We start from the raw sequence: 7,750 nt of genomic DNA on the forward strand, positions 1-7,750 counted from the left end.
TCGGCTGTTAACCAAAAAATTGGAGGTTCAAGCCCACCCGGTGGTGGTGCGGCGATTTTTTTCTTTGGGCTAATAGCTTTGAAGATATGTTCTGATGGTGGTGAGTGTGAAGCAGGACTGTCTCCGTGGCGCAATTGGCTGGCGTGATCGGCTGTTAACCGAAAGGTTGGAGTTTCGAGCACACCCCGTGGTGGTGCGGCGCTTTTTTTTCTTTTGGGCTGATAGCTCTGAAGAAATGTTCTGACGGTGGTGAGAGTGGAGCACGACTGTCTCCGTGGCGCAAATGGCTAGCGCGATGGGCTGTTAACCGAAAGGTTGGAGGTTCGAGCCCACCCGGTGGTGGCGCGGCGCTTTTTTTTCTTTGGGCTGATAGCTTTGAAGATATGTTCTGATGGTGGTGAGAGTGGAGCAGAACTGTCTCCGTCGCGCAATTGGCTAGCGCGATCGGCTGTTAATCGAAAGGTTAGAGTTTCGAGCCCTCCCGGGAGTGGTGTGTTGCTTTTTTCTTTGCGATGATAGCTTTGAAGATATGTTCTGATGGTGGTGAAAGTGGAGGACGACTGTCTCCGTGGCGCAATTGGCTAGCGCTTCGGCTTTTAACCGTAAAGTTGCAGGTTCGAGCCCTCCCGGGAGTGGTGTGTTGCTTTTTTCTTTGCGCTGATAGCTTTGAAGATATGTTCTGATGGTGGTGAGTGTGGAGCACGACTTTCTCCGTGGCGCAATTGGCTAGCGCGATCGGCTGTTAACCAAAAGTTTGGAGGTTCGAGCCCACCTGGTGGAGTTGCGGCGCTTTTTTTTCTTTGGGCTGATAGCTTTGAAGATATATTGTGATGGTGGTGAGAGTGGAGCAGGACTGTCTCCGTGGCGCAATCGGCTAGCACGATCGGCTCTTAACCGATGGGTTGGAGTTTCAAGCCCTCCCGGGAGTGGTGTGTTGCTTTTTTCTTTTCGCTGATAGCTTTGAAGATATGTTCTGATGGTGGTGAGAGTAGAGCACGACTGCCTCCTTGGCGCAATTGGCTAGCGCGATCGGCTGTTAACCGAAAATTTGGAGTTTCGAGCCCACCCGGTGGTGGTGCGGCGCTTTTTTTTCTTTGGGCTGATAGCTTTGAAGATATGTTCTGATGGTGGTGAGAGTGGAGCAGGACTGTCTCCGTGGCGCAATTGGCTAGCACGATCGGCTGTTAACCGATAGGTTGGAGTTTCAAGCCCTCCAGGGAGTGGTGTGTTGCTTTTTTCTTTGCGCTGATAGCTTTGAAGATATGTTCTGATGGTGGTGAGAGTGGAGCACGACTGCCTCCTTGGCGCAATTGGCTAACGCGATCGGCTGTTAACCGAAAAGTTGGAGTTTCGAGCCCACCCGGTGGTGGTGCGGCGCTTTTTTTTCTTGGGGCTGATAGCTTTGAAGATATGTTCTGATGGTGGTGAGAGTGGAGCAGGACTGTCTCCGTGGCGCAATTGGCCAGCGCGATCGGCTGTTAACCGAAAAATTGGAGGTTCGAGCCCACCCGGTGGTGGTGCGGCGCTTTTTTTCTTTTGGGCTGATAGCTTTGAAGATATGTTTTGATGGTGGTGAGTAGGAAGCAGGACTGTCTCCGTGGCGCAATTGGCTAGCGTGATCGGCTGTTAACCGAAAGGTTGGAGTTTCGAGCCCACCCGGTTGTGGTGCGGCGCGTTTTTTTCTTTTGGGCTGATAGCTTTGAAGATATGTTCTGATGGTGGTGAGAGTGGAGCAGGACTGTCTCCATGGTGCAATTGGCTAGCGCGATCGGCTGTTAACCAAAAAATTGGAGGTTCAAGCCCACCCGGTGGTGGTGCGGCGATTTTTTTCTTTGGGCTAATAGCTTTGAAGATATGTTCTGATGGTGGTGAGTGTGAAGCAGGACTGTCTCCGTGGCGCAATTGGCTAGCGTGATCGGCTGTTAACCGAAAGGTTGGAGTTTCGAGCACACCCGGTGGTGGTGCGGCGCTTTTTTTTCTTTTGGGCTGATAGCTCTGAAGAAATGTTCTGACGGTGGTGAGAGTGGAGCACGACTGTCTCCGTGGCGCAAATGGCTAGCGCGATGGGCTGTTAACCGAAAGGTTGGAGTTTCGAGCCCTCCCGGGAGTGGTGTGTTGCTTTTTTCTTTGCGCTGATAGCTTTGAAGATATGTTCTGATGGTGGTGAAGTGGAGGACGACTGTCTCCGTGGCGCAATTGGCTAGCGCGATCGGCTTTTAACCGAAAAGTTGCAGGTTCGAGCTCTCCCGGGAGTGGTGTGTTGCTTTTTTCTTTGCGCTGATAGCTTTGAAGATATGTTCTGATGGTGGTGAGACTGGAGCACGACTGTCTCCGTGGCGCATTTGGCTAGCGCGATCGGCTGTCAAGCGAAAGGATGGAGGTTCGAGCCCACCCGGTGGTGGTGCGGCGCTTTTTTTTCTTTGGGCTGATAGCTTTGAAGATATGTTCTGATGGTGGTGAGAGTGGAGCACGACTGCCTCCTTGGCGCAATTGGCTAGCGCGATCGGCTGTTAACCGAAGAGTTGAAGTTTCGAGCCCACCCGGTGGTGGTGCGGTGCTTTTTTTCTTTGGGCTGATAGCTTTGAAGATATGTTCTGATGGTGGTGAGAGTGAAGCAGGACTGTCTCCGTGGCGCAATTGGCTAGCACGATCGGCTGTTAACCGATAGGTTGGAGTTTCGAGCCCTCCCGGGAGTGGTGTGTTGCTTTTTTCTTTGCGCTGATAGCTTTGAAGATATGTTCTGATGGTGGTGAGAGTGGAGCACGACTGCCTCCTTGGCGCAATTGGCTAGCGCGATCGGCTGTTAACAAAAAAAGTTGGAGTTTCGAGCCCACCCGGTGGCGGTGCAGCGCTTTTTTTTCTTTGGGCTGATAGCTTTGAAGATATGTTCTGAGGGTGGTGAGAGTGGAGCAGGACTGTCTCCGTTGCGCAGTTGGCTAGCGCGATGGGCTGTTAACCGAAAGGTTGGAGGTTCGAGCACACCCGGTGGTTGTGCGGCACTTTTTTTTCTTCGCGCTAATAGCTTTGAAGATATGTTCTGATGGTGGTGAGAGTGGAGCAGGACTGTCTCCATGGCGCAATTGGCTAGCGTGATCGGCTGTTAACCGAAAGGTTGGAGTTTCGAGCCCACCCGGTGGTGGTGCGGCGCTTTTTTTTTCTTTGGGCTGATAGCTATGAAGATATGTTCTGAGGGTGGTGAGAGTGGAGCAGGACTGTCTCCGTTGCGCAGTTGGCTAGCGCGATGGGCTGTTAACCGAAAGGTTGGAGGTTCGAGCCCACCCGGTGGTTGTGCGGCACTTTTTTTTCTTCGCGCTCATAGCTTTGAAGATATGTTCTGATGGTGGTGAGAGTGGAGCAGGACTGTCTCCGTGGCGCAATTGGCTAGCGCGATCGGCTCTTAACCGAAAGGTTGGGGTTTTGAGCCCTCCCGGGAGTGGTGTGTTGTTTTTTTCTTTGCGCTGATAGCTTTGAAGATATGTTCTGATGGTGGTGAGAGTGGAGCACGACTGCCTCCTTGGCGCAATTGGCTAGCGCGATCGGCTGTTAACCGAAAGGTTGGAGTTTCGAGCCCACCCGGTGGTGGTGCGGCGCTTTTTTTTCTTTGGGCTGATAGCTTTGCAGATATGTTCTGATGGTGGTGAGAGTGGAGCAGGACTGTCTCCGTGGCGCAAATGGCTAGCGCGAACGGCTGTTAACCGAAAGGTTGGAGTTTCGAGCCCACCCGGTGGTGGTGCGGGGATTTTTTTTTCTTTGGGCTGATAGCTATGAAGATATGTTCTGAGGGTGGTGAGAGTGGAGCAGGACTGTCTCCGTTGCGCAGTTGGCTAGCGCGATGGGCTGTTAACCGAAAGGTTGGAGGTTCGAGCCCACCCGGTGGTTGTGCGGCACTTTTTTTTCTTCGCGCTAATAGCTTTGAAGATATGTTCTGATGGTGGTGAGAGTGGAGCAGGACTGTCTCCGTGGCGCAATTGGCTAGCGCGATCGGCTGTTAACCGAAAGGTTGGGGTTTTGAGCCCTCCCGGGAGTGGTGTGTTGTTTTTTTCTTTGGGCTGATAGCTTTGAAGATATGTTCTGATGGTGGTGAGAGTGGAGCAGGACTGTCTCCGTGGGGCAATATGCTAGCGCGATCGGCTGTTGACCAAAAGGTTGGAGTTTCGAGCCCTCCCGGGAGTGGTGTGTTGCTTTTTTCTTTGCGCTGATAGCTTTGAAAATATGCTCTGATGATGGTGAGAGTGGAGCACGACTGTCTCCATGGCGCGATTGGCTAGCGCGATCGGCTGTTAACAGAAAGGTTGGAGTTTCGAGCCCACCCGGTGGTGGTGCGGCACTTTTTTTTCTTTGGGCTGATAGCTTTGAAGATTTGTTCTGATGGTGGTGAGAGTGGAGCAGGACTGTCTCCGTGGCGCAATTTGCCAGCGCGATCAGCTGTTAACCGAAAAGTTGGAGGTTCGAGCCCACCCGGTGGTGGTTCGGCGCTTTTTTTCTTTTGGGCTGATAGCTTTGAAGATATGTTCTGATGGTGATGAGAGTGGAGCAGAACTGTCTCCGTGGCGCAATTGGCTAGCGCGATCGGCTGTTAACCGAAAGGTTGGAGTTTCGAGCCCACCCGGTGGTGGTGCGGGGCTTTTTTTTCTTTGGGCTGATAGCTCTGAAGTTATGTTCTGATGGTGGTGAGAGTGGAGCAGGACTGTTTCCGTGGCGCAATAGGGTAGCGCAATCGGCTGTTGACCGAAAGTTTGGAGTTTCGAGCCCTCCCGGGAGTGGTGTGTTGCTTTTTTTTGCGCTGATAGCTTTGAAGATATGCTCTGATGGTGGTGAGAGTGGAGCACGACTGTCTCCATGGCGCAATTGGATAGCGCGATCGGCTGTTTACAGAAAGGTTGGAGTTTCGAGCCCATCCGGTGGTGGTGCGGCGCTTTTTTTTCTTTGGGCTGATAGCTTTGAAGATATGTTCTGATGGTGGTGAGAGTGGAGCAGGACTGTCTCCGTGGCGCAATTGGCCAGCGCGATCGGCTGTTAGCCGAAAAATTGGAGGTTCGAGCCCACCCGGTGGTGGTGCGGCGCTTTTTTTCTTTTGGGCTGATAGCTTTGAAGATATGTTTTGATGGTGGTGAGTGTGAAGCAGGACTGTCTCCATGGCGCAATTGGCTAGCGTGATCGGCTGTTAACCGAAAGGTTGGAGTTTCGAGCCCACCCGGTGGTGGTGCGGCGCTTTTTTTTCTTTGGGCTGATAGCTATGAAGATATGTTCTGAGGGTGGTGAGAGTGGAGCAGGACTGTCTCCGTTGCGCAGTTGGCTAGCGCGATGGGCTGTTAACCGAAAGGTTGGAGGTTCGAGCCCACCCGGTGGTTGTGCGGCACTTTTTTTTCTTCGCGCTCATAGCTTTGAAGATATGTTCTGATGGTGGTGAGAGTGGAGCAGGACTGTCTCCGTGGCGCAATTGGCTAGCGCGATCGGCTCTTAACCGAAAGGTTGGGGTTTTGAGCCCTCCCGGGAGTGGTGTGTTGTTTTTTTCTTTGCGCTGATAGCTTTGAAGATATGTTCTGATGGTGGTGAGAGTGGAGCACGACTGCCTCCTTGGCGCAATTGGCTAGCGCGATCGGCTGTTAACCGAAAAGTTGGAGTTTCGAGCCCACCCGGTGGTGGTGCGGCGCTTTTTTTTCTTTGGGCTGATAGCTTTGCAGATATGTTCTGATGGTGGTGAGAGTGGAGCAGGACTGTCTCCGTGGCGCAAATGGCTAGCGCGAACGGCTGTTAACCGAAAGGTTGGAGTTTCGAGCCCACCCGGTGGTGGTGCGGGGATTTTTTTTCTTTGGGCTGATAGCTATGAAGATATGTTCTGAGGGTGGTGAGAGTGGAGCAGGACTGTCTCCGTTGCGCAGTTGGCTAGCGCGATGGGCTGTTAACCGAAAGGTTGGAGGTTCGACCCCACCCGGTGGTTGTGCGGCACTTTTTTTTCTTCGCGCTAATAGCTTTGAAGATATGTTCTGATGGTGGTGAGAGTGGAGCAGGACTGTCTCCGTGGCGCAATTGGCTAGCGCGATCGGCTGTTAACCGAAAGGTTGGGGTTTTGAGCCCTCCCGGGAGTGGTGTGTTGTTTTTTTCTTTGGGCTGATAGCTTTGAAGATATGTTCTGATGGTGGTGAGAGTGGAGCAGGACTGTCTCCGTGGGGCAATATGCTAGCGCGATCGGCTGTTGACCAAAAGGTTGGAGTTTCGAGCCCTCCCGGGAGTGGTGTGTTGCTTTTTTCTTTGCGCTGATAGCTTTGAAGATATGCTCTGATGATGGTGAGAGTGGAGCACGACTGTCTCCATGGCGCAATTGGCTAGCGCGATCGGCTGTTAACAGAAAGGTTGGAGTTTCGAGCCCACCCGGTGGTGGTGCGGCACTTTTTTTTCTTTGGGCTGATAGCTTTGAAGATATGTTCTGATGGTGGTGAGAGTGGAGCAGGACTGTCTCCGTGGCGCAATTTGCCAGCGCGATCAGCTGTTAACCGAAAAGTTGGAGGTTCGAGCCCACCCGGTGGTGGTTCGGCGCTTTTTTTCTTTTGGGCTGATAGCTTTGAAGATATGTTCTGATGGTGATGAGAGTGGAGCAGAACTGTCTCCGTGGCGCAATTGGCTAGCGCGATCGGCTGTTAACCGAAAGGTTGGAGTTTCGAGCCCACCCGGTGGTGGTGCGGGGCTTTTTTTTCTTTGGGCTGATAGCTCTGAAGTTATGTTCTGATGGTGGTGAGAGTGGAGCAGGACTGTTTCCGTGGCGCAATAGGCTAGCGCAATCGGCTGTTGACCGAAAGTTTGGAGTTTCGAGCCCTCCCGGGAGTGGTGTGTTGCTTTTTTTTGCGCTGATAGCTTTGAAGATATGCTCTGATGGTGGTGAGAGTGGAGCAGGACTGTCTCCGTGGCGCAATTGGATAGCGCGATCGGCTGTTTACAGAAAGGTTGGAGTTTCGAGCCCATCCGGTGGTGGTGCGGCGCTTTTTTTTCTTTGGGCTGATAGCTTTGAAGATATGTTCTGATGGTGGTGAGAGTGGAGCAGGACTGTCTCCGTGGCGCAATTGGCCAGCGCGATCGGCTGTTAACCGAAAAATTGGAGGTTCGAGCCCACCCGGTGGTGGTGCGGCGCTTTTTTTCTTTTGGGCTGATAGCTTTGAAGATATGTTTTGATGGTGGCGAGTGTGAAGCAGGACTGTCTCCATGGCGCAATTGGCTAGCGTGATCGGCTGTTAACCGAAAGGTTGGAGTTTCGAGCCCACCCGGTGGTGGTGCGGCGCTTTTTTTTTCTTTGGGCTGATAGCTATGAAGATATGTTCTGAGGGTGGTGAGAGTGGAGCAGGACTGTCTCCGTTGCGCAGTTGGCTAGCGCGATGGGCTGTTAACCGAAAGGTTGGAGATTCGAGCCCACCCGGTGGTTGTGCGGCACTTTTTTTTCTTCGCGCTCATAGCTTTGAAGATATGTTCTGATGGTGGTGAGAGTGGAGCAGGACTGTCTCCGTGGCGCAATTGGCTAGCGCGATCGGCTCTTAACCGAAAGGTTGGGGTTTTGAGCCCTCCCGGGAGTGGTGTGTTGTTTTTTTCTTTGCGCTGATAGCTTTGAAGATATGTTCTGATGGTGGTGAGAGTGGAGCACGACTGCCTCCTTGGCGCAATTGGCTAGCGCGATCGGCTGTTAACCGAAAAGTTGGAGTTTCGAGCCCACCCGGTGGTGGTGCGGCGCTTTTTTTTCTTTGGGCTGATAGCTTTGCAGATA

Source organism: Rhipicephalus microplus, chromosome 4, assembly GCF_043290135.1.
Source record: "Rhipicephalus microplus isolate Deutch F79 chromosome 4, USDA_Rmic, whole genome shotgun sequence".
NCBI classification, from domain to species: domain Eukaryota; kingdom Metazoa; phylum Arthropoda; class Arachnida; order Ixodida; family Ixodidae; genus Rhipicephalus; species Rhipicephalus microplus.